A 13,119-nucleotide genomic window follows, 5' to 3' on the forward strand; every position below is an offset into this window, starting at 1 on the left:
TTTAACTTAGAAATTAGTTGACTCTCCAAGAAGACTTCAGCTGCCGCAATAAACCAGTATACCCTAGATCTATTGAGCCTAGCAGAGACTAGTTAAACAACCTGAGACTAGATAGTATAAGAGTAAGATTAGGATCGGTATTAGACTAAGAAGTTGCACGAATCTATCCGGCCGAAAATAAGATAGCGTGACGAGCAGACGGTGTACCCTATCCGAAATTACTCTATGAGTTATACACTTCGGTCCTAACTCATCTGGTGCGACCATAAGTCTCGAACAAGACCTTAATAGCTTAGAATTAACCAAAAATAGATTAGAATTTAGACAAAACATTTTTAAAATGTTACACGACGATAATTTAATCGAAATGTCTCTACGACTCAATAGATCAAAGCCAATATTCCGAACGATAAGAGAACTACCCGGAATTGCAAGAAGACCTCGAACCAGAGACGACATACGACAAAGTAGAAACTTACCATATAGTTATATGATAGTTCGGCAAAAGCCAACACAAACTTTTGTATTTAGAATACTACTAGCAATGAATTTAGATTTTCCTTTGCAAACATAAAATATTGAAGTCAATCTTCAAAATCATTTCAGGCGCTAAACAAAATTATTAATATACAATAACGATTGATAAAAAGATCTCAGATCGTTTTCCTAAATTCTGCAGTAATATACAAAACATGTTTGAAAAATATTTATTGAAAAATCAAAATAAAAATTTGTAGCATGACAATAAATGGTTAAGTAATCATAAATAATCCTGTTGTTCCAGCTTCATCACCTAAACATAACAACATTCATAAGCTCACTAATATCATAAAAACACTAAATCTTTTCTCTACACAAATTTAAATTATTTTAAACTTAAATTCACTTAAATTTAAAACCAGATCATCAAGGCTCATCCTTGGATCTTAAATTATTTTCTATTTAATTACATTTAAAACTTGATCATCAAGGCCTATCCTTGGATCAAAAAAAAACAATTTTGTTCTCCCCCACCCACTTAGCTAGTGTCTAACGACCTCAAACGTCGATTCACTATCCAACCCTTTCTAAAAACCCAGGACTAACAGAAATTTTTGAATAAAACTAATCATTCAAATTAGGATAAACAGTGAAGAACTTCGGTTATTCATCCTTCACTTGATCCCCCCTCTTACCAGACCCAGGATAAATCTTAGACTTAGTAAGTTTAAAATAGTATCTAACGAACTACTCGCGTTCTAATTATACCTGAACCTTGTGGATCGATTTACTATTCTCCAACCCTGAACACAATCACTACCCTTAAGTAAGATTAAGTAAGTTAACACCTTAGCTTATACTAGCCACGAGAAAGTAAAAAATCATTCTTCGGAATCGAGATACTTTTCTCCCCAACCCTGAACAAATAGACCCAGGTTAGGCTAACCAAAAAATCGTAAGGACAAACAGTCTAAGAAAATAGAAATCATTTAACAACCTTTTGCATCCGTCATCCTAAACCTTATGTCATTTAAAAACCTAGGAAATAAACAAACAATCGTTTTACACAATTGTGAAATAGATAACAAAAAATACGATCTTGTAATCACACCTCATACACAAACAGTTGGATATATCAGAACAAAACGACAAACATTAAAAAGAAAAATAATAACCAAACACAGACAAATAACACGAAAAAGAATATCGCGTAAATAATATACTCCAATTATTAGATATTTGTCAATCCACAATTCTTAATGAAGAATTATCCATAAATAATATAATAAGTAACGAAAAAAGAAATACGGATTATTTCCCAAAAACCCCATATTTCAAACCTACATTCAACATAAGTAACTACGCAGAGAATCAACAGAAATTTTTAACAATGTTTAACTTCCAACATTCACAAATAACACAAGACGAATTTGATAAATTAGCCAAACAGCTAATCAAATATTCATCAGTCTATGCAACATCCAAATTTGATGTTGGCAAAATCAGCTCATCACTACATCTCCCATTAAAACCAGATGCAGTTTTCAAAAAACAAAGAGCAAGTAAAGTACCAATTCACTTACACGATAAAGTGAACAGATTACTCGACATTTTAGAACAATACAACATTATATCACCAGTAAATAAAGAAGAACAACCAAAAGGTAACACATTTATCAACCCTGTTATCATTCTAGCCAAAGGAGAATCATTAAAAATCGTTCTCGACGCTAGATACCTCAACTCACTCATAGATGAATCAAAGTGTAATTGGTCTATTGAACCAATACAAGTTATTTTAACAAAAATGAACGGAAAATACTTTACAACCGCAGATATGAATAGTGCATACAATCAAATGCCATTAGATGAACAATCGCGACGTTTAACACAATTTGTTATTGGAAACCAACAGTATGAATTCAACCGCTTATTCTATGGAATATCCATAGGACCAGCAGCATTTTCAGCTTTTATGAGCAAAATTTTTCGACCATAAAAACGCAATCACCTATTTAGACGATGTTTTTATGCATTCACAGACTAAAGAAGAAATGTTCAATGTTTTAGAACAATATCACCAAATACTTCAGAACGAAAATCTGAAGGCCGCCCCGATAAATCACACTTCTTTTTAACACGAGTAAAATTCTTAGGACATAATATAGAAAAAAAAACAATCACCCCATTAAAATCACGCATTGACACTATTCAGAAACTCCAACCACCGACAAATAAAAAGAAAATCCAAGAATTCCTTGGAATGCTAAACTTTTTAAGCAAATATGTTTATAAAATGCAATTATATCTAAGACCATTCTATAATATACTTAGACAGCAAAACAATTTTGAATGGAATACAGAACATCAAGCACGATTTGAAGAAATTAAAAAACTTCTAACTGAACAAATTTCGAATACAATTCCAGATCCAAATCAACCATTCTACGCAATGTGCGATGCTTCGAACTTTGGCATCGGCGCAGCCTTACTACAATCACATAATGGTACAAACAAAATGAACCTTATATCAGCAAATTCTCGATTATTCACTCAAGCAGAGCTAAGACTCTCAACCCTAATGAGAGAATGTACAGCCATAATCTATACACTTACAGAATATGAATTTCTGATACTTGGATCAAAACATCCAACAGTTCTATTCACAGATCACAAACCAATCATTTTTCTCTTCACACAAAAATCCAACCCAAATCACCGAGTTTACAGATTTCAATTAATTCTAATGAAATTTCCAAACTTACATATAGTTTGGACAGCAGGAAAAAATCTTGCATTACCAGACACATTAAGTCGAAATACACCAGCTGAATTACTTACACGTAAAACTACAGTTGAAATACCTAAAAATATAAAATTCTACCTTGCAAAAAACGAAACATCACCCCGACTAGAATGCAAATATGCAGTAAAAACTGACGTTGAACAATCACAGATAAATAATCTACAACACTTTTAGATTGTCAAAATAACCACTACGAAGTTGATCTACTTGGAACATCAACTTTTAAACCAATTCCATACTCACAATGGATAAAAAATAACACCCAACAAAAAAGAGTAAAACAACACTCGCATAAAAAAGACCTTTTTCCACTAATTGAAAAAGAAAACCTAACTGATAAAATAAATTTATCAGGACCACAAACAAACGATTCAAATTACACAATAAATCAAGTTTTTGACCTCCATGACCCACTTGATACAATACCCTTATCTAAATCAGAAATAGAAAACATTTTTCTCCCCCCAACAGAAACAATTACAATTTCAACATTGAAACTATACCAAAATCTTGACCCAGTAATTAGACAACTAAAATCATGGCACAAATATAAAACTAAACCCGTCAAGGCAGATACAACTATTTTAGGAAATAAAACACTCCTCCGATATTTTCGAAAATTTAATAATACAACAATTAATGAAAACACAGACCTTCTAGAATACAAATTAAATCAATCTACAGTTCCCTGTCTCCCTTTAAGTATGATTCTCATAGCTTTTAATATTTCACATACACAAAATATTAAAGGACACTCTGGATCAGAGAAAACATATTCAAATTTTATACAAAACTTTTATTTCCCAAATGCACCAATTTGGATAGAAATACTATGCAATGACTGTATAGTATGCCAACTAAATAAACCTTACCCAAATCAAAAACAAATAGCACAAAAACAAGATTTTAAAGGACAAAGTTTGTACTTTAACCACCGTATCTCCTTTGATACAAAAGGACCAATTTCACCCTCATCCGAAGGAAACTCCTACATTATGGTAATTGTTGACGCATTTACACATTATGTAGCACTTAACCCAGTACCACATTGTAACGCTTATTACGCTTACACAACGCTTTATGAACACTGGATAGCCAAATTTGGACTACCAGAAATTCTAGTTACAGATAACGGTACAGAATTCATAAATAATGAAATTATCACACTATGTCATCTATATAACATCAAACACAAACCACGTACATCTCACGCACCTTGGACAAACGGTTTAGTCGAAGGTATGAACCGTTCACTACAAGAATATCTTAGATGTATCATCAATGGAAATGATACAAGATATACTGAATGGTCAGCAGATGTAAAATTATTTCCCCTAGCAAATAATTCACAAGTCACGACAACTCTAGGAATGTCACCATATGAAATGGTTTTTAACCAAAAGCCACGCAAACCGATAATGTTTACAGCAAACTCTCATAAAAACGCACAAGGTTATTGTCAACCAAATAAAGACTCAATTTGTTATAACCTACCTTTACATACACACGATGAAGATCATTTTCATCACCCACAAATTCTTAAATTAGCCTCCGGTACACACACCGAATGGATTTTAAACAGAGATAAAAAACACAATGAAATTTACCAAAAAGTAACAAAAAAGTTGTTACAAAGGCAAAACATTAATGAGCAAATAAATTCACGCTTTACACCAGCCTCCGATTTAAAAATTGGAACATTTGTATTAATACCCAATTTTAATACTCAAAAGGGAATTTCTAAAAAATTACAACCCCTTCGTAAAGGACCATACCAAATAATTGCAAAACCCACTGATGTCACATATAAAATCACCGACTCAGACAAAAAAGAAATCGTTCAACACCGAAATAACCTATTACCTTATTATCCAAAAGAATACGCACTCCGCGAACTAACTCAATTATATTCTTTTACAGGTTTAAAAGTTATTCAAAATAACCCACATACGGAAAATACAACAAAGGAACAAAAAGATTTTCACCTCAAAAACCAAATAACAAAATCAACCACCACAAAAAACAATACAAAAAATCTAGATCAAAACACATCTCAAAAAGAAAGAAAAAATAGAAAAATGACAGAACAAATAATACCCCAAGAACAAATCGACAAATCAGAACATAGAGAGTCTTCACGACTTAGAAATCAACCACGTAAAAATTATAAATTATTCATCCCACAATCTAAAATATTAAAGAAAGTCGAATTTCAAAAACAACTTTAATTTTGTATTTCACAATCTTAGACCTTTGAAACATTTTGAATTTTCATTTTTCAAAATAATATGCTGACAAACACGCAGCAATTCTAGTTCATAATTAGCCAATAGGATTCATCCAATCCGTCACCTTCTCTAACTCTAAAATAAACCAACTAGACGAACGATATTAAAATCCAGGCATATCTATAACTATAACTTTACGACCTCCAGGTCAAAAATAAGCAAACCACTCCAACTTGACAACTAAAATAAATATCACCATAATATCATAACCCTCCCTTATCTAATAAACCAAAGATCAACAATATTTCCCCAACTCAGCCCTCAAATACCCCCCAAACAAATATGTTAAATTAGCCTAAAGTAAAAGAACGACCATTTTAATTAGCCTAAAGTATAAAAATCTCAAAAATACCCCAGATCATTTGACAAATGAAAATAAAGACAAAGAAGACCTCCCGATCACCATAAAAATTGCCCCCAACAATTTTTCACAAAACTCAACCCACTTGTCAAAAAACCAATAAATAATCCGACCACATTTGAAAATTGCCCCAAACAACAAAAAATGTTCGATCAAGAAGTCATTTCGTAAATGCTCTTCTCTCAATCAGTCACTATAATTATCACAAACCTCAAACAATTTTTTACGATACTTAAAACTTTTATAATATTTCTTTTTGATATCTTTGAATCTTTTGTAATAATCTTAATCATTTTTTGCAATATTTTTTTAATTTTCTATTCCCTATTTGAACTATACCTCCAACTTTCAAAAGCTATTGACTATATCCACAGGTACGATTCACAAAACTTATCTAAATGATCCGAACCATTTTTAGTAGAACCGATATTTTTTTTACTATTTGTAATTTTTATAACATTTCTATCATCCCTCATCTTGACAATATGCAAATGTATCAAAAAAGCAATCATCACATTCGCCCTAGCAACAATTCTCCTAATTTTTTTTTTAGAAGAATACTATAAAAAACATAAACTTTTTCACTAAAAGAATAGACCAAAAAAGCTATCAAAAATTGCTACCCAACAATCACATAGTCAGTCTTCACCGACATCATCCCAAGAAAACCCGACACCACTTTCAACTACCCAAAACCCCCAAACATCTACACGAATTTCTTTTCAAGATAACCCATATACCTTTGAAGAACGACACGCTCGCTTATCAGAACCACTAGAACCAGTTCAACGACAAGCACCTCTAAGCGAACCAACATATAACTTATACCCAACACTACCACAAGAATTAAGTAGAATAAGAAATCCTAGTCAAAACCAAAATACAGTCGAAATAAATAGACAAATTATACATCCTCGACGAAACAGAAATTTTCAAACTCCCCGAGTTCATTTTGATATACCTCAATCCCCATCACAAAACACTCCAGAAAACCCCATTGGTATATTACCAGAAACCCCTACGCTTTTTTCACAACGTAGCAATTCAAGCCTACCATCAGATTACTTAGGTTCAACACCAACATCTGAACAAATACGTGAAAATCCTTTTAACCCCCCAAACCAAGCATCACGACTACCATATTGGACAACACATTCATTCACACAAGGTGAACTAAATTTAGTAAATGATCCAATAAATATTTCTACGGATACAACAACATCCTCATCACTACCAGAAACATTATCACTACCATCAACACCATCAATAAGCCAGATTTCACCACCACCTTTTAACTTAAATTTCCCAAATAACCTCGACGCTAGATATCGAGAACAATCATCAACAAATATTCCATTAGGACTAGACTGGAATACATTCACAGCACCTCCACCATTATTTGGACAACACCTAGAAAATAACCGACTCCACAATTGGGCACTAAACAGACTACAGTATAGACAAGACATTCACGAAGACATTCGTGCTCATAACATCCAAATACTCCAACAAAATAGTCTACAATTAAAATTTGAAATCACGGTTAAATTAAACAACATTACTCAACATGCTTATCCATTAAATCCACCAAATATAACAGCTCAATCCCTACCACCACCATTTATAACAACTGAAGTAATATACAAATACGACAGATATACCAAAAAGACAATTGGTTACATCACATTTTATAACCCATACTCAGGATTGTCATACACATGTATATTCTAAAAATTTTAATTTTTCTCCAACTCCTTTTTCTAATAACCCCAAATGAAAACATAAACCCTTCCCCCCGCACAGGACCCCAAGATTTATTAGTAACACATTACGATTGTGAAGAAAACGAACAAAAAACACTACACAAATATGCAATAAATCAAGTATCACAATGCGAAACAGAACCACAAGCCATAGAAACTACAAATGTAATCGCAACACTTTACTCAAAAGCCCGAGCAACAACAGTTATAGGATATAAATTCACAGCAACATTTTCTGAAAAGAAAGTACATTGTTCACAAGTCTCAAACGGAAATAAAAACCGACTTGACCATGAATCATTCTACCAGAGTAATATAGAACGACTTTTACATCTCAATCCCGAAGATTGTAAAAACGAGTTACTCAGACTAAATATCACAAGAAATAAAAACACAGATAGAAAACTAGTATATTTCCAAGTTTTTGGAGATTCTGTACATCAAGCAGAACTTGAAAGATATCAAGGACATGTAAAATTAGATGAAAAATACCCATACAACGGCGCACACGGAAGATTAACTTATGATATACACGATAAACACTGGATACCACACATTGGTATAAATGACCCATCAAACTGCAAAGCAGACACAAAAAATAAAGGATATCAAGAAATCATGTTTTTTGATTGGAAAATACAACTCGAAAAAATACAACTCACACGCGATTTATCAGACAACACAATGATCTATCAAGGAATTCGATTACCTTGTAAAAACGATCAAGGCTATTGTGACCCTACAACACGAACACAAGCAACAATTGTTTGGTTCCCCGAAGACACATGTACAACATTTCAAGTAGCAAAAATACACGCTCGTATGATAAAATTTCACGAAAAATATTTTATACAATCAATTCCATATGAACAAGTCCATCCATCACGAAAACTAAGTTCTAATTTTAGAAACATAGACAATATAGAAAATAAATTGACACGTTTTCAAATATATCAAGAAACAGAACTTGCATGTAAATACAGAAATCCACTTCACAAAACACAATACTCCGAGATATTAGGTGAATACGAAAAAGGATTCGACATGACCACTGGAAAAGTAAAAATCGACCCATATGCAACAGGTCATCCTCTAAACGAAGGAACATCATACACACCAGTTCATTTTCAAAAAAATACAGGTCAACCTGGTGGACATTTAAAGCCCCAAGACGATCAAAGTACACGTTTACAAGAACTATCACTAATGAATAGTACATATTTCGGTAATATCCACTATGATATTCACTTAGATATGAAACTAGACTACACGATTAGCCGAATTTTTCAAGAAATGTCACTCTCCGAATTAGAAACACTACACCAACTATGCGAATTAGAAAGAACACAAATATTACAATCACTTGCACTAGCAGTATTAAAAATACCCTACGCAGGATATTTACTATCAGGAAATAGATCAAATTTTTTAGACTACGAAGGAAACATTTTACTTGTACCAAAAAAGTATCACCACTATACGTTTTTGAAAACAAACGATGCTATAAAAGAATCCCTATCTTTTATAAGAATAAAGTACATTTCGTTGACACACTTTCAAGAAGAACCTATTTCTGGGATACCGCAGTCCCATGTGGATCAGAAAATAGCCATAATGTAGTACAACTAAACCCTGATGAAGATAAATATTACCTTCTCACCCCATATCCCCCATTAATGCAATCACTCAAAAAATTTTCACCAGAAAGCATTCGCGCTATCGCTCGAAACCCAAATATAGACTTACAATCAATAGGAATATACTCAAAATCAGATATTCAACATCACATTAGAACACAACAATTCCAAGAATTATTAACACAAATGGACACAATACAAAGACAATCAATTGACCAAAACTTACGCAAACTTGCCGAAACCGCAGGATTTGCAGACATCTATACGCAAGACTATAGCGGATATTTTAAAGACATTAAAGATTATATATATCTAAACGGTGAAAAATACCGTCCCCAGGATATATCGCCCATCAATATTTTTAGCTTTGTTACACTCAAGAATGAAATTCTTGATTTTCTAGGATGGCCCTACTACATCTTAGAAAAATTGACTATTTTATACGCAATGTTTAACTTTATTGGATTTCTTTTTTCACTCTTAAAAGGAATCTATAACACATGTGCTATACACACACAAGTCAATAGACAAGCAAGTGTAGCACGCATACTATTTGCAGGATTTTTTGGAATTTTTTCTACATCAATAAACAAAATTCTTTTAGATGCACAAATAAAAGAATACAACACAAAAATAGCAACAAGACAGAACACATACGACGAAGAACATAACAATGTAGACACAACGCCAACAGCACCACAGTTACCACCCCTACCACATAACCATCCATTATCCCTAGTCCCACGTAATTTTCGAAACTTAGCAATAACACATAATCCAAATTTAAGACCAACCATATCACAAAGTCCCATCCAACATATAATGACACACCACTCACAAGATGAAAATACCTATGAACAAATTATAGAACAACCCCATACCACCGCTTTTCAGTCTCAAAATAAAAATTTTTTTAGCCCACGATGAGCCGACAACTTGGATCCCTACACCGTTCAAATTCCCATCCAACCAACCTCACTACTCCAATTACAATAATACCACTTTTTGCTTTCCCACCACCCGATTTCCCAACCAGTAATGTAACATCAGGCATGAATTCCGATACTAATTCACACATCTCAGTTTTATACTCCACATCACAACTCAATAACCCGAATATTGAAACCCCCGATGAATTTGCCGACTCTGAACCATCTCCATCCAATAATTTTCACACCAACCCCTCAATTTTTTCCCAACCCCCTTTTCAACCAATGATACCAAATAACCCTGTCCCCACCAATTCTACACCCTCTTATGCTTCCCAAGTCACTCCAACCTATTCTTCATATCATTCAGACCGATCATCCAATTCTCCAGATACCCCCCAAATCTCCCCAGAACTAGATAATTTTATTACATTACAACAACAACCCTACCACCTTGACACCCCCACTATAAACCAAATTTCATCCACAATAGATTCATCCAACCCTCCTACCCCTACACCTTCTTCAATTTATACCGAATCATTAGCACCATCATCCACATCTACTGAATCTTCACTCAGCACTAATAGAGCTTACCGCACTTTTAAAAGAAAGTTCCCCAACCATCCTTTCCCAGCAAAACCAGGAACAGCCCGTGAATATATAAATCACCCAAATCACACTAATACAAAAGAATTTTTAGCTATCACCTTACCCTCATTTCCACAATACACCTTAAACACCCCTCACGACACTAACGAAACACGTAACTTTGTAGACGAACACGTTTTAATGCCCACCCTTCCTTGGACCTCATATTATCATTTTACTAATCCCCTTTGCTTACCTTTATCTAACACTCACATCGATATAGAACGAAATAAGGACATGCTATATCGACTCACTACACCACTAACACCTAGACAATTTACTTACATAGGATATAAAAAATCACTAAAAACATACACTGCACCCCGAGCTAACGAATATACGCTAGAATATTACGATCATAACATCATCAGAACTAACCAAGATCAATTCTTAGACGATGACCGCTTCGCTAACCCACAAATCACAGAAAAATTTTTCATTAAAACACCATATGTATTTACACTCAATATATTTGATCGCAAATTTGACCACATCATCTCAGAAGCACTAACAGACACGCAAGCCTACGAAAGTTTTAAAGAACGCTTCCAAATATTTTCACTAACCTTTCATTTCCTTGCACCACATGAAAGAGATCTGCACTGCTCACACGATATTATGTTGCGCACTAAACAAACTCACACATATACATATTATCGTTTTATCCAAAATCACTTCGACCTACACACTCCCTCCAGACAACCACACCACCGTTTTCAATTCATCAATTCCAAATACACCTCACCATTCTTTCTTAACTTCACATATTGCATTAAAGATACTAACCTTCATGGTATTCTTCGAAATTATGATCCCATAACCCAAATGTATATTTTTTGTCCCATCACCAAGACCTTCAACGCAGAAGAATCCCGACCCTTCCTTCTCCCACACGAATTTGTTCAACCTATAGAAATCCCCATTTTAGAATTCATCCACAACACTAAATTCAATCACAAATTATATAATCTAATCCAAAACACACCTTATGAGTTTGCAGTTGGCACTGAAGAACTAACCACCATTAAAGCACTTCAATTGCTTTGGCCACTGCTTCAAACTAAAAATATCATCCGCATCTTAGCTAAATTACTAACAACTTCAGATCTCATCCACGACATCTTCCCCCACGGTTTCTTCCCCGACGACTAACAGGTAAATATGAATTATACATATTATGAACTAATTAAATTAAAATTAGAAACTAACCATTCTTTATTCATGTCTTATTTAGAATTTTAGCCTTCATCCAACGATCATCTGAAAAATTCACAAAAGAAAATAAAAATTGAAAACTTCTTCAAACTGTTTAAAACTCTATTAAATTTTTGCACCAAACAAATCACTAAAAATAATACCAATGCAGTAATTTAATTTATAAATTTTTTCCCAAATGCAGTAAATCTAATAATGATGAAAATTTGTAACTTGATTTTCCCCAACAACTAGCAGTAAATTTGCATTTCTATGTAATAAATTGATAAAACGAAAATGCAGTACTAACCTTTTGATATTTCCATTCATTCGCGCAAAGATTCTATCCACACTCGCACAGCTCGCCCACGAAGAATTGTTTAAAATAATGAATTTCAGTTTCAAGCTTTCACACTCAACAACTCTAACACACGATAACAAGTTTCAAACTTTCCTTTAACCCGGTTGGAAAGGAATTATATACTAAACAACACTAACCAACGCAGCTTACTAAACACCACAAATCATAGAATAACAGCATGACTAAGAAAAGGAAACCAACGGTACCCAAACCGGATTAACCCAGTTTAAAACTGGATAATTTATTCTTTTGAAGACTATTATAAAGTCTAAGAAAGAAATAATAAAACACAAAAAAGTCGAAAGACAAACCCATACCAAAAACAATTTGATTTTTGAAAAAAGGACACAACCAACAAAACATAAGAAAAACCACAACAAACCCAACATAAAACGTTGTCACATACCAGGACCTCTCACAAAAACCGCATGCAATCATACTCCCACTCCTGGCCTAACCCACCAGAAGAGGACGTCCTGAGCATGCTCTATAGCCGGCCTAACCCACCGTGCTACATCTACGCTTTGTGACCACACTCCTATTTTTAATAAGAGCTACTCAAGGGTGAGTAACTCTTCAAAATAACTGAACTAAAACAAAAAGCTTTTGTGAAAACAACTAACCAAAATCATAACTAAAACATTAAACT

General features: G+C 33.6%; 1 protein-coding gene across 1 annotated transcript in view; it reads right to left on the reverse strand.

Annotated features, from left to right (window-relative positions):
* LOC134857191 (tectonic-3-like) overlaps window positions 1-13,119 on the reverse strand; it is a 409,016-nt gene that overhangs the window by 103,494 nt on the left and 292,403 nt on the right. The gene's annotated exons all lie outside the window — the stretch shown is intronic.

Source organism: Symsagittifera roscoffensis, chromosome 1 (assembly GCF_963678635.1).
Source record: "Symsagittifera roscoffensis chromosome 1, txSymRosc1.1, whole genome shotgun sequence".
Taxonomy (NCBI): domain Eukaryota; kingdom Metazoa; phylum Xenacoelomorpha; order Acoela; family Convolutidae; genus Symsagittifera; species Symsagittifera roscoffensis.